This window comes from Vidua macroura, chromosome 5, assembly GCF_024509145.1.
Source record: "Vidua macroura isolate BioBank_ID:100142 chromosome 5, ASM2450914v1, whole genome shotgun sequence".
NCBI lineage: Eukaryota > Metazoa > Chordata > Aves > Passeriformes > Viduidae > Vidua > Vidua macroura.
In genome coordinates, this window is record NC_071575.1 from 3,960,166 (window position 1) to 3,975,362 (window position 15,197).

The 15,197-nt window shown below is 40.3% G+C and overlaps 1 protein-coding gene and 1 long non-coding RNA gene across 3 annotated transcripts in view; one reads left to right on the forward strand and one right to left on the reverse strand.

Annotated features, from left to right (window-relative positions):
- The window catches only part of CACNA1C (calcium voltage-gated channel subunit alpha1 C), a 455,730-nt gene that overhangs the window by 198,117 nt on the left and 242,416 nt on the right, over window positions 1-15,197 (reverse strand). The gene's annotated exons all lie outside the window — the stretch shown is intronic.
- Window positions 10,235-13,357, forward strand: LOC128807787 (uncharacterized). Its single transcript, XR_008437273.1, has 3 exons — window positions 10,235-10,360; window positions 12,741-12,844; window positions 13,115-13,357. It is a non-coding gene; the product is annotated as an uncharacterized LOC128807787 (long non-coding RNA).

Here is a 15,197-nt window from a genome sequence, read left to right on the forward strand (position 1 = left end):
AGTTGTTAAGACAGGTTTGTTGACAATGAGTTACTTCTGAGTATACTTAGTTACTCAGAAGACATTTTCAGCTAAGTGTGCATGAAAATATACAAGCACACGAGGGAATAAAACTTAAAGGACAGAACATGTTTAGATTTTTTTTTTCAATTTCTCCTTAAAACTACTGTCACTGCAGAAACAAGTGGTCATATCCATTTAATAGAGAGAAAGGGATGATAAGATGTCATACTGCTGAACATAACTCCATTTGCTGCTATTTCTGGTCCTAAAACACAACATCCCTTCTACATATTCCACAAAAAGAATATCCCAAAAATTAGAGCAGAAGAACACTATCTGATTTTACCTGACAAAACAAGCCCAAAGAAGAAAGTGGGTGACTACTACTGAACTAAAGATTAACCCAACGTTTTGGTAAACAGAAGTCAGGAGGGCTTCTGAAAAGTTTGATTTCCAAATATGATCAGCACTGCCTTCTCTCCACTCCAGCCAAGGACATTGTCAGGCTTTCAAATGGGCAGAAATATAGACCAAGCACTGCAGAAATACCAACTTTTAATTGACCCCTGGTAAATGGGAATTCGCTCACATCTGGCTTAAAGGTGTCCAGCAAAAGAATAAATGAAAGACAGAATTCTCACTAATTTGAAAGAAGCAATTATAAAACAGGAATATAGTGCAAGCCAGCTTTCAGTACTTTATGATAATTCACAACGTGCCCACGATGCATTTAAAGAACTTCCCCTGAAATGAATAGAAGAGAGAACATAAATAGTTTTAAATTATTACAGGCCTCATACACATGCCCTATATTCAGGGGTTCTTTGGCAAATCAATGAATACTTCATTGCAGAACTCTTTTGCACAATTTAGTCTATAAGGTCCTAGGTTTTCTTAGAGCACTTTGGCAAGGATGAAGTTGAATTTATTTACAGGTTTAGTGGAATTATGCTGTGTGTCAGAGTCCATTTGTAATGCAGAGCCGGGGTAGAAGGGGGTTGACCTGGTTTAGGAAGAAACTTCCAAAGGGGTCCCTCTAGAAAGCAGATTCAAGCAGCCCTCTTCCAACTGGTTTGGGAAAAGATTTCCTTGGAGAAAAGTGGGAAAAAACCTGTGTATTTAACAAGTAAAGTATTCACAGGCATAAAAAAAAAAATGAATATTAAACAATAAAACCTCTTGCTGTTCTGAAGAGATGGCAAATTCAGAAAGTCCTTTTCGTGGACTTTTTGCCCAATTCTTTTCTCCCCCTTCGCTCTCAGAATCAGTCTTAAAGGTGCAGAACTTAATATCCAGCATAAAGAGAACAGACAACTGGGGACACAAGCATGTGTCAGGGGTCAATCCCCTGTGTTCGTTACCCAGCACAAACACACTTTCCCTTCCAGTCAGCCACGTGCTCATGCTCACTCAAACCAGAACACAGATGATGAATGGCACTGCTGCTCTGATTTATCATCCTTTCACCTGCAGTTTTCACTAACAGAGTGTGGGAAAACAAGCCCCAAGTAATAATAATGTAAGTATTGGGAGTCCTAAATTCCAGAAAGGGGTGACATGCCAATAATGTTTGGATGGCAATACAACGAGGAATATTGTTTAAAACCTTTATACTAGAGAAGGTTCTGAACAGCTTGATTAATTTTGAAGACAGTCCTGCCTGGAGATAGAATTTGAACTAGACAACCTCAAAAATCCCTATTCAATCTGTATTTTTTCTGAGACTCTAAATGCATGTTTTCTAACTCTAAATGTGTCTCTAGCCCTCAGAATAATCTAGCAGACTTGATATTTCCTTTCCATTGTACACCAATCCTTTCCAGTGGGATACCTCATTCTTCATAATAGAGATGGTCAAGCATGCACCTTTCAGGATACACATAAAGGATTATGCATCCATTCAAACTTAAAACTTGAACTCTGGTGCCAATTAGACAATGTCCAACTCTTATAAAATATTTCTTTTCTGTCTTTGTCTAACAATAGCAGAAATCTCTTGGGCATTGTTGCTCAAGATTAAATTTTTTTTTTTTGACTGAAATAGAACAATAGGATCCAGTCTATATATGAGTCAAATCTAGAGAATATGTTCCTTATTTCTTCAGATTTTCTTTGGCATGACCAAGAATTGAAGCCATACAAACAGGCCATGAACAAATATTCCAAACTAAACAGCTCTGAAGAGGCAAAGAAGGTTGTATCCTAATTTTTTTTTTTTGTCTTGGTCCACTACTCTGATTAAACTGAAATGAACTGTCACTTTATATTTTGATCAGACCAATAAGAAATTACCCTTCTAGGAGGAAGCAAAATCAGGGAAGGCAGCATAAAGTTTATGACTGAGAGAGCCTCATTTAGGATCTCTGCATAGAAATTAAAAGCTGGCAAGGTATTGTTACCATGCCCAGAGATTGAATTCACCCCAAGAAGAAGCTTTTACTGGTTTCCTTTACGTGTTTTTGAGGCAGTGAGGCAACCCAGTGTCTTCTCCCAAGGTTAACACAGCCACTAGAAACACCCCCATCATTTTTCCATCTACCAACCACTGGTCAAGACCAGGGTACCAGAAACATCCATTTAAATCAGAGCAGCCCCAGTACAACAGCTGTATCTAATAGATCATCACAAGGCATATGTGTCTCATCCAGCTCCAAAAATGACTCAGATAAGTGAGAAATTGGCTACCCACCATGCTCAGGTGTCTGCACTCAGTCACGTAGGCAGTGAAATACACAAGCCCAGCAGCCACAAAGCATTTCAGTGCCCCGCTTAATAAATTTTAAAAATCATTATTAATCTTAGAAAAACACGCTGGTGTTAAATACTGAGTGTTTTGTTGCCAGACAGAACTCTGTGTGTGTGTGTGTGTATTTATCTCCACTTAAGGGGGGATTCTAGAGAGCTATCTAATTAAATAATGATTCACTGGGGCAGTTTCTAAAAGGTCTTCTCCAGAGTGCATCATCTAAGCAGGACACACCAGCACACTTGCTTTTTGGAAACAGCCTACGTGACCTCAGCAACAGCAGCTCTAATGATTTTTGTGTTTTGCACCACCCGTGATCCCAGTCCTAAAGGGAGTTCTTCTCACGATATCACTTTAATCTGCCCATCATTACACAGTCAGTGCTTTCAGTACATCCTTTTGCAATGAGCCCCTAAAATTCTTAGTGGTAGGCACGAAGCTTAACAAAGGTGAAACCCAACCATCTGACTGCTAGAAAGAAGTAACCTTGCCCCCATGAGATTAATTAGTTTCTAATCATTTGCACGGTTTCAGGAGCTGATGATTTAACTGCTTGCAATCAACTTTATGGCAACTGTGATTTGTCTGCCCTATAAACTTAGACATGCCACATGAACGGGCACACTGGGAAACATTCATGGCTGTATTCGGTCATCTTGCCAAAAAGATGACCAAAAATGAAGGACTGAATTCCCAACGGAGCTCAGCATGGGGATAGTGAGTTCCTTTGAAAATATACCTGTAATGAGACTTTTTATGTGCCAAGGATTTTTATAATCCCTTCATGGATAAGAGGTGTGGAAGAGTTATATTCCATACCCTTAACCTAATGAAGAATCCTTTCTCTCAGAAAGTTGAGTTTTGTTTTGCTGTTTTTGTTTGTTTGTTTTTTGGTTTGGTTCTGGTTTTGGTTTTGTTTTTGTTTTGATTGGGTTGTTTTGCTTTTGTGGTTTTTTTTTTTTTTTATATTTTTTGGGGTTTTTTTTACTTTTTAAAAATTCTCTGGTCCTACAAAGTTTTGAATAATTCTAGTGCATGCTAGGTTAGGCTAAAATAGAGTTTTAAGCAGGGAGAATTTTGCTACTAATTTTGTCTGTAGGCTGAATTGCCCACTTCTTTGTCTTTACAACTTCTCAGGTAGCACTAAAAAATTACAAACTGTCCCTAGGCTGCCTTGCAAGGGGAACCCAAACTTGCACCCCCATGAGCTGACAGAAGGGTTGGTGTTGCCTCTTCCCCAGGAGCCCTTGACACAGAGAACATTTCCAGAAGGGAGCAGCAGCCAAAGGAAGGAGGATTTGGGCAGCTCTCCTGGGAGGAGATCTCAGCAAACACAGGCTCCTCAATAAACCATGGACACACCCAGCAATATTTAGAGCCTCTGTGGATCACTCTCAAGCACTGAGCTGCAAGACAGCCCCTGCAGAAATCTGGCCCTGGACTTTTCTCTCTGACTGACCACCCAGAACACCTCACCACATCCCACTTTTGAAACATCTCTGTCAAATGCATTTTAAACCCATCACTCTTGCACATTTTGGGATGCTCTAATTTATGTTTTTAATCTACTACAATTCTTTCATAATTGTTTGTGTGGTGATGCCTGACAGGGAATGCTTTATAAATAAATTGAATTTATGACTATTTATAACCTCTTCCTCTTGAATCTTCTCAGCAAATAAATTGGTCCCACAGCTCAGTCTTCTAGGGTTGGGGTTTCTCTGTACACATTCATACAAACACACAACATACATGCATGAAAGGAAGAGAGAAAGGAACAGAGAGAGAGAGTGTGCACATGTGTGTGATTTTTCTTTCCATGAGTAACTTCAGGGCATATTTAACATTCTGTTCACAGTGCTCAAGGCAGACAGGAAAAACACAACTTAAGGGGATGAAAAAATGAAAAGTCCTTGCAGCTTCTTCATCTCAGGCTCCATCCTTCCTTTCGTGGGACAAAGGTTTTCATGTTTTGTTTACTACCCCTGAATAAGTTTCTCTTTGGTTTCTTGCTGCTTGAGCAGACAGGACACATGAAATTAGGCAGATATAAGGACCTCTGACAACCAGCACATAAAACTCATTTTATTTCCTTAATGGAAGGCTAATTGGTAATTAAAAACATGACTGTGACCTGTGCAGTACCCAGAGAATAGAAATTGATTTCATTTTAAACAGATAAAAGCTCACAGGGCTGCAGCTCTGCAGAGCAGCAAGACTTTCTGGGCAAGGAGAAGTGAAAGAAGTGCTTTAGTTTTTAGCAGGTTTTGCCAATTTAGGCAAAAAAAAAAAAAGAAATTTGCCAACTCTTCAGTCCCTTGGTTGACTCCCAAGAGCCACTCTGCTGACCCTCACTGCAGCTGCTACTGATGTTGAAATAGACCCAGGGACAAGAAGCTGGAAAGTGGAATTCAGATTCTTGCCCGGCCTCCCCCAGTCAAACCAGGGCAGGAATTTTCATTTCCTGTAAGACAAGTGTGTGCCTCATGCTCCTAGGTGTGTGTATGGTAGGGATAAAGAGAAACTAATACTCTTACTGGATGCCACCAGCTCCTACCCAGCCAGGACACTCCACCAGCCCCACGGAGCTGATGGCAGTGCTGGGGTGGCCCCAGAGTAACACGAGGTTGTGCCATTAAAAAATATTTGGGTTTGCTTCAAGCAAGCCAAACACGCAGATCTGGGAATGTTAAAACATTTTTGTTCAATAAAAACGTTTAGACATGAGGCTCTGCTGTTTCTGCACTTTCTGAAACTCTCGGACAATGTCCCTTTACAGACAAGGGGAATATTGCATTTAGAATACTTACAACTTTTCATTCTAATATTCAACAAAACCAAATTTTGAAATACTGGAAGTTTTCAGACAATACCTCTATTTCCACCAGCCTGACTGGCAAACCAGCAGGAAGAAAAATAGAGAAAAAAAAGAGAAATAGCTATGAAATGGGTTAATAGATGCTAATGCAATTAATTCATTAAAAATAAGGAAGAAGGATTTCTAATTACGTTCAGACACTAATAAGGAATGAAGATTTCACCCATGCTATTTTTTTGCAACCGAAAACTCTGTAAATAAATGTGGTGAACACTAATTATCATGCCAGAAGAGAGGAGAGGCATCCCATGTACCTGTATTTTCTTTTACTATGATAAACTCTTAAGACAATATTTATTCTCATGCAGATAAAATAAAAACTAAGAAAAATATTAGAGTCTGGACACTGTGAGGTCAAGAATCTTATTAATATCCTATAATATTCTTTAATTAAACTCAGCTTGATTATCTTCTGGCTGGTTTGCAAAAAGGGGTATTCCTATAGTCCCTGGCTGCAGGGGCAGCTCTGTCTCCTGCAAGCACTGCAGGCTGTGGGATCTCTGTCTAAAGGGAAAATTAGATTTCAGCTGGCCTGTCTGAAAAAGAAATACAAAAGATCTAAACCCCACCCACAACCAGAATTCCCTTTTATCGTTTAAGTCACATTCTTATGGCACCCATCACTCAGGGGGAGCCATCCCAGTGAGAACAGCTCTGAGAACTCAGCCAGATTTCCTCTACGTCAGAGTGCTGCTCAGGGCTGGCAAGCATCCTGCCAAATGGACTTGAATTTCAAAGGTTTTGTGTTCACTTGATGAAAATAAGATGTTACACTCTGTTTTCACTCCCTCTGTTCTCAAGGCTCCCTTGCTCTTCAATCACCCTCAGGCTCAGAGCAAACAGGGCTCATATTGATCTGTCTGAAAATTATTTTTAATGCTGTTAATGTTATAGGCTGCTGTAATGGATGTCTTCCAAGTTTTTCATCCTGACTAGTTGTTCTGACTGACCAGCAACACACTAAACACATAACTTGCCTTGCTGCTGGCCAAGAACCAGCTCCCAGAACAGGAAAAAAACCCAAAAAAATATAAATTTGACATCCACGATGAAATTTCTTATGAAACAAAGACCTGATTTTGAAAAAAGATTTTAAATTAAGTCTTTATATGGATGTGATTTCCACCAACTTCTAGCAGGTCTGTACAAACAAGAACTGAGAAAAACAGAGGACAGTAAACTTTGGCCTAGAAACACCAAAAATATTCTACACTAACACAAAATCAAATTGCACAGACTTGGGGGATTTTAGCATTTTCTTTTAGTTGTTTACAAACTGTGCTAAGGCAGTGTTGTGCTAATGTTTGAGTTCAATGGGGGAACTAATTAAAAACTATAATTAAATGGAATAAGCTGCTATTATTTATGAAACAGTGAAAAGGGTGTTAAAAGAACAAACACAGACATGGAAAAAATAATGCTGATATTGCTCCTTCATTCTGTTCTGCCTGTCTTTGGTGCTGTTAGTAACAGACAGATGGAAGGGGAGCCAGTTTTGCAGGTAATAAGCATTGCTCAGTCCTCAGTTTATCCTTATCCCTTGACAGACTGCAAGAACAAACACAGCAACCTAAAATTAGAATATTTTATGAATGAAAAAAGGAGCCGATGATTCAATTTTCACAAACGCTTTTGTGTTCCGCTGAAATCTTCTCATTTTAGAAAATTTCCAAAATACTTTCTTCTCTCCTAGAAATTTCTTCCTTATGGAATCCATCAGGATTCATGAAGATGTAGAAAAACATTCATAGGACAACATGCAACAAGGACATGTCTTAAGCCCTTGAGCATGATTCCACAAGCTACTTTCCACAATTTATATTCCAAACAGCTCTGTCACATGCATGTCCTCTGTTTCACTCTCCTATGCTGTCTCACCCTGCTTTATTTCAAACTCAATTTGTTTTCACAAGGAGATAAAAAAAACCCCATAAGCAATGAGGACTATGAAACCACCAGCCTATGGCAAACGCCTTAAAATAAAATAATTAAGGGAAATTCTTTAATTTTAATTAGCTTCCCTTCTGCAATCATTCCCTTCATGAAAAGTTCAATTACCAAGAACCAGTGCTTTTAGATCCACTGCACTATATTATAGTTAGCTGGGCTGTTGCACAGAAATGGGAACTGACAGTGAAATCTCTTGTACAGCTTGCCAGATATGAAACTAATAGGGCTGAATTATCCCACAAGTCTTCTGGAGCTGCCTGAAAGGATAAGTTTGTCTCATCATATAAATGCTTTGGATCTTCAGAGAAGGCTGCAGGGGTTATATAGTCAATCACATACTGAACGTGACTCAGTGTCATGCTATTGCAAAACAAAAAAAGCAAAACCCCGCACTAGGATGTGTAAACAAACATACGAGCCACAGGATGCAAGAAAAATTCCTTCTGCTCCACGCAGTGGGGGTGAAAGCTTGGCTGAAGTTCTGTGAATGAAAGTCTGCATGGATGGACTGGGGATGATCCAGGAGAGATTAACAGGGATCTCCTGAAGTGTACAAAATCTTACCTGAGAGGAAAAGCTGTGGTGAGACCATTCAGCACAGAGAAGGTAAATCAAGACAAGGCTCTAGGCTACTGCAGAGAGGTGGGGAATAATTCATTTGCCCCCTTTCACTTTGGATACCACAGGCTTTACACTGGCGTAAAGAAGGTTCGGGATGGACATCAAGGAAACCTTTCCTTGGGATGCCAGTATTGGTGAGAAGGCTGTGACAAAGCACGCTGGCTGGGAAGTTACAGACTTTAAATCCCTAGAGGTTAAAATCTCCTCTGGGGTAGGATGACTAAATGACCTACCAGGGTATCTTCTAGCCCTACCTTTTGTATTCTTGAGGCTCTAATAGATGTCCATGGCCTCAAGGTTCAGCCAGATTTGTCTCATCAGGGAGGCAGCTGTCTGTTGGGTTTGAGCAGAAAGACTCCAGGGGACAGTCCTTCTCTATTCACGAGTGAAAAACCTTTCAAAATGTTTCTGACACCCATGCAGCTAAGGCAGATCGAGGCAAGAAATCTATTAGTCATTTGGGATTTCAAGGAATGCTTCCATGTGTCATCATTTGAAAAAGGAGCTCAGTATTTCTCTTGGGGGAAACAGAATTCAGGCTTCTCCCCCAGGGCTCATCAGTTTGGAAATGTCACTGCAATTGTGCTGGGATGGAGCAAGTTTTTCTGCTCTTGTGTAGCAGTTTCAGGGTTTTCAAAGATTATGCTGCAGAGCCCAAGTTAAGAGGAGGGATTTTCTCCTCCCTGGAAGGACTCTCAAGCACCATCATTCTGACTGATTCTCATCCAGGCTGGTGATATTTATAACAGGAGTTTCTCTTCCTCAGTGGATCTGGTTCTGAAGGGCATTCAGGAACACCACCTTGTGAATGTTTAGTCTTCTTTTGATCTCTTTTGCCTTAGGTCCACAGAGCCCCTGCAGCAGAAATCTATGAGATTTGCTGAGCATATTTGTAATTAATCCTAGACTTAGAGAAACGTGGGGATTAGTGGATTGCTGAACTCCTCATGTCTCTGGAGCAATGCTGGAGTTTCCTTATTACAAGCAGCAGAGAAAGTCAGAATTTGGCTTAGGCCACTGAACCTACTGATTTCCAGAGATCAGAGAAGTCTTCAAAGCAGCAATACTATCAGCTTGAATAAATACAGTCTCCTTCATCCAAAGGTTGCAGTAAGACTCCACAGACAGTAATGAATGAATTAAAATATAAATGATACTCCATGGGCAAAAGAGAAACTGTCTCTCTTTCACAATTGGGAAAATTGAGAAATAGATAGGATGGAGGTATTTGAAGGTTTGAGGTCTTCCAAGTCATAAGTACCCATTTTAGGACAATGACAGCCTGAATTTACTTTTTTTTTTTTTTTTTTTTTTTTTTTTTTTTTTTTTTCCAGAGACACCAAGTGGTTTGTTGACTAATTGGAGTGATGATGCCTCTAGGGATAGGAGCTTGGCACAGTGACTTGACTGATTTAACCAGCTAACAAGCTAATAGCAATTTACAGAAGACAAACCTCTGACAAGCATGAAAAGACCCTGTCTAAATGTTTAGAAATCCGATTAATTCCTGGTGGATGAGAACTGAGATGTTGCCATCTCTGCCCCTCTTTGTTGCTTTGACTCCACCTCCTGCCTCATGCTTCTGCCATCTCTCTAACCTCTTTGTCTCTTTTGTTGCTTTGTTTTGCACTCCACTTTTCTTTTTGGATACAGGGATTTCCAGAGGTTCAGCTGAAAGCACAGACATCTGGATCTCCACGTCCAAACCAAAAGCTGTTCTAAACTGAGAGACAAGTTTGGAAATTGGACCTCCCTGATTACCACCTCATGAGAAAATCAGGAGAGGGATGGTGGAATCCTGGGGGGTTTGCTATTCCACATCACAGATATGGTGTACATAGCAGGCAATGTTTGGGAGTTGCCAAAGAAACTTCTTTATCCAGAAGGATGGTTTTTTTGGCTCACTTTTGCAAACTAACACAAAGTGCCCTAGGAACACACCTATTATTTGGTGACATTTGCACTGTGACATCAAAATGACACCAGGACCTCACAAATGCAACTGCAGTGCCAATGGGGACCAGAAGCACCAAAATTCTCATTCAGCAGGAAATTGTCTGAACAAGAAGTTACCAAAAACAGTTCAGCAGCCTTTTGTTGCAACATTTTTACAGGAAGATACGGTATATCACAGCATGATGAATTCTTTTGCCTTGCAGCTGGTAGGAACTTTCACTTGCTAAAAGCTCAGTGTTAGCTGTCAAACCCACAGCTGATTGCTGACTGGGGTGCAGAGGCTGCCTTGCACAGTAGGGACAGGCTGCACTCACCAGAGAGGGAATTTCAATACTTATCTGCACAACACAATTCTCCTGTTCTCTATTAACCCTAATTTGGACAAGTTGACAGGACCCCAGTGAAGCTGAGCTACACCCTGTCCACCAACCTGCTACCATCCTTTCTTTTCTCTGCAGAACCAAAACTTCCCTCACAAAATTGTGATTCAGTTCGAGTAAAACAGTACCTGACAGGGTGAACTCTCTGGGACTGTGACAGACTAATGCAGAAGGCCTCTCCTCTTTAAAACACAGAATAAAAACCAATTATCTAAAAAGCTGGTGCACCTAGTGAGTGCACAACAAGGGGTACATCTCTAGGTGTCTCTTGTAAAACAGGCACAGAACTCCTCCTTTAAGGCGATCAAGAGAATTCATGCTGTGGGTAGATTGATGGAAATGGAGACTCCAGATCAAATTCTGAACAGGACATAAGTAAAAAGAGAGAATATTGACTTTCTATTGACAGTAAGCATTCTTGCCTCCTTCAAACTCACCACGCTCCTTAAGAAACCCCTGCTGGTACGCTTTGGGCAAGGTGGTGCTGCTCTAGAGCATTGCAGTGTGGGCAAGGAAACCCTTCCCAAGGAGGGAGATCAGGGCTCTAATAACCAGAAAGACTGGTGGAGCCCCAGAAGGAGGGATGTGGACTGGTGGAGCCCCAGAAGGAGGGATGTGGACTGGTGGAGCCCCAGAAGGAGGGATGTGGACTGGTGGAGCCCCAGAAGGAGGGATGTGGTGTTATTCCAGCCACAGCTGTGCCCACAATACACTTCCCTTCACCAGGACTCCTACTCTGTGCTCTCCCCAAGAGGAGCTTTACAGCCTTCTAAGATACTTTTTATGGGTCTGCATTTTATCAGGCAGTAATTTCTGAGAGAAATACTGCAGCTTTAGCAGTTATTCTTAACTATTTAAGAATATGCCGGTGTTTAGGTACAAAAGAACCCAAGAATGACAAATATTATTAATTTCTGATTTTCACGCTTTGAAATTCAGGCCATTTAGGAGGAAAAAAGGAAATGCTGCTATGTATGCAAGCCTGTGAGCATCAATATATTTTAATGGATACATTTCTCTCTTATATCTCACCTCTGAGTTTTCCCACCTCTGAGGGAGACCTGAAAATGCACTGCATCATCTGTATTGCTCTGTAACACAAAATCCCAAGTTTCCTCAGGAAACTTTCCTTTCTGAACAATTTAATGTGATATTAACATCCCAACAGTTTCCCCCCATGAATTAGAAGTGCCACTCTTAGTTTTGACTAATTTCTGCTAGATAAATAAGGTCTACCTCGATTAGAGAAATTCCCATGTTCTGCACTTTTTGTTTGACTGGTGGGGCTTGCTTTATTTTGTACCCTGAGCTCTTCAGTGGCTTTGCCTCATTTAAAATCTGTATCTCTGCTCAGCATGCCTGCATTCCTGTGGAGAGTTGCTTAATCCCTCTGTATACTCCCAATCTGCCTGCAAGGAACACACAGAGCATTCCCAGATCTTTAAATGGAGGCAACACACACACACAAAAAAAATCTCCTTTCTTTTATTAATGGAAAAGAATTCCTGTACTATTTAAAAAAGAATAAAAATCAACCAAGCCCCCTCTTTTTTGGTTTTATCCTTTTTTCCTGCTTTACTCAATTATAGCTGATTAACTGCCATGACATATGAGTCATACAGGATCTAGGACACAGGATGTGTTCAGAGTTGCTTAATCATGTTCTAATATCTAACATGTACACTTGTTTACTAGGTAAGAGAGTTGTGCATGGTATTTACATTGTGCCGTGTTAACGGGGGATGTTAAAACTAGAATGGACGGAGAACGATAAATAAAAATGATACAGGCAAATGAAGAGGGAGAAAGAAAGAAAAGATAAACCAAAGCACGATGAGAAACAGACTTCCAGGGCATGGCAAGAAAGAATTCACATTCCTTTTTTTTTTTTTTTTTTTTTTTTTGTTGGGCCGTTTGTAGGTCTTCTCTCAATTATATCAATCTAAGCTTTCTTTTCTTGGTGAATGTCCAGTTTCACCCTAAGAGCAGCCAACCTTTCCATACCTCAAATTTTCCTCAGAAGTACCTAACTCTGAAATGCCCCTGAAACCTCTTCAGTATATGAGGAAAGCCATTTGTGCACCAAATAATGACTTTTGCTGCCTATTTTGAAGTGTTGACATCTGCCTCTAATCACTTAAGGAAAGGGAAAGGACATCCTATATCCAAAAAATAATTTTTTTCTCCTCTCCCTCTCTCATTGCAGCATTTATCTCTCAGTCAGCTCCTCAGACAGCTTTCAAAAGAGCACACAGAAAGAAGCCAAGCTGTCTCTAGGTGAAGCTGAGGATCACAGCACCATGTTCAGTGGTAGGCCAAGAATGGTGGAGAAAACAATTTAGCACAAGGATTTCTCCCTAAAGAGTGAATATCCTTTTTTTTTAATGGGTAAAGACAATAACTAAAAAAAAATTACTTGGCTGTGAAGCTTACCCAGGAATAACAGAGCTACATAGACAAGGGGGAGGAAAGGAATAGAAATAAGACATACTCAGTATAAGCAAGGATATTTGAACTCAGAATATTTAAGAAAGGTAAGGAATATGCAAAATTTAAAAAAAAAAAATTGTATTTGACCAGCTTCTCCTGGAGACACTGGACAGCTGAACATAGTTTTGAAAGGCCTGAAGGCAGTTTACCACAGGGACTGAGTCAAGGCAGCTTTGCAGGAGAGAGGACAATGGCATTCTGCAAGGCACACAGGACAGATGCCTGTTTTAGAGAGATGGTTTGCTGTCTCCAGGGATCCTCATCGTGGATACAAGACAACACGGAGCACTGCAGCAAGCACAGTCACAGAAATAGAGCTTAACTTGGAAACTGTTTTACAAATTAATTGCTTGTTACTTCGACTCTCCTTTGTTTTTCTTCCTCGCACTTGATGGCTTTTGTCTCTTGTCCTCCTACCTGTGACTTCTCCCATTTTCATCCCACTTTATCACCCCTATTTAGATACATTTTTTTTTTTTTACTTCTGTCACACTCTGACAGAGTTCCCAAGCTCCTGATAAAACACTGCAAGGACCCTATAGTAATGATGTTTTTAATCCCTAGGCTAGTTTTTTTGTAATGAAAGCTTACAAGAAAAATGTGTTCTTTGGGAGTCAGCAGAAGCTGACAATGAGGCATGAGGAGTCCAAACAAGACCTGCAAAGGGCGCAGCAGTGAATTAGAGCAAATATTTAAAAGCCATCCATCCAAATTCTGGTCTCCCTGTCTGTATCAAAGCATCTACCAATGTTTCCTGAGCTAATTCAGCAGCTCTCTCTGTGTTTCATGGAAAAAGATAGAGAGTTGTCTTTTCCAGCTATGCCAGGAGCTTTGTACTTTTTACACAAAATTTTACAATTACTTGTCTTTGTGGCAGATAAGCATCTTATTCTTTTCAATTCCCCTTCATGTCAAATTGCCAGGAGCTGTCCAAAATTGGTTTTCAGTCCAGTTTCACCTGCCCAGAAGCTGCTTCTTGCTGGGTACTCTAGACAAGACTGATCAATGCTGCAGGGATCCCTCATGTCTAGGTCCCTCTCCCTAGGCTTCATTTCTGCTTTTCCTCTTTTTTTACCCTTAGTCACTCTGCAGTTTTCTTGTTAAGCAGCCTCTGAACAAAAACTCCCCTTTCAACAGCACAAATATCTCAGTGACATGGCAGAAAAGCTAAAACACAGAGTGATTAAGACATCACTTCAATTTATTGCCCAATTTAAGTTATCAAAGCCTCAACACTGCACACAGTTCTCTCTGAAAAGAGAATCTGAAGGGCACAAAACTCATACCTCAGCTCTGCAATGCTTGTTCAGAGATGTTACCGCTTTATTGCATCACAAGTGATCATGAAAACAGCGTCTCCAAAACCAAAATACAAAAGAGTCTTATAAAAATTGTTTAGGTATAAAGAAAGAAAACCAACAGATCTGTGTTGTTCACCAAACTGCTAAAGTAAAAAAGATTAAAGCCTACTGATTTACAACACTGGAAAAGAATTAATCTGACTCATACAATTACCAAAGGACATTTTTCTCCATAACCCAGTAGGCAACTTCATTTTTCATCCTGTTGAACAATATTTCCAACTTTTTTTCTTTCCCTGGTTAACAAATAGCCTTTTCAGTCTTGTTGCTTTTTAACTGTTATTTTAACTGTTACCAACAAACAAACAAACAAACAAAAAAAAAAAAAAACCCAAAAAACTAAAGGCAAAAAATAATCCAAACATTAAACAACCAGAATATCACTGATTATTGAGGGAAGACGCTGAAATCCCCTCAGCCTGATCCCTGCAGGGAAAGAGGAACTCTACTGCCTTGAGGCTGAAAGACAAGATTCAGGAACAAGAGTGACAAAGGCAGTGGAAACACTGAAAAGACACAGAAATTAAGGAATACTAATTATCTTTGGTATGCCTTTGGAAATATAAATTCAACCTACACAACATGGGTCTTCCAGAGCACTGGAGAGGGTCTTTTTAGAGGAGCATGTAGTGACAGGACAAGGGGTCATGGCTTCAAACTGAAAGAGGGCAGGTTTCGATTAGTTATTTGAAGGAATTCTTTACTGTGTGGCTGGTGAGACACAGGTTTCCTAGAGAAACTGTGAATGCCCCATCCTTGGAAGTGTTCAAGTACAGGCTGGATGGGGCTCTGAACAGCCCAGTCTAGTAGAA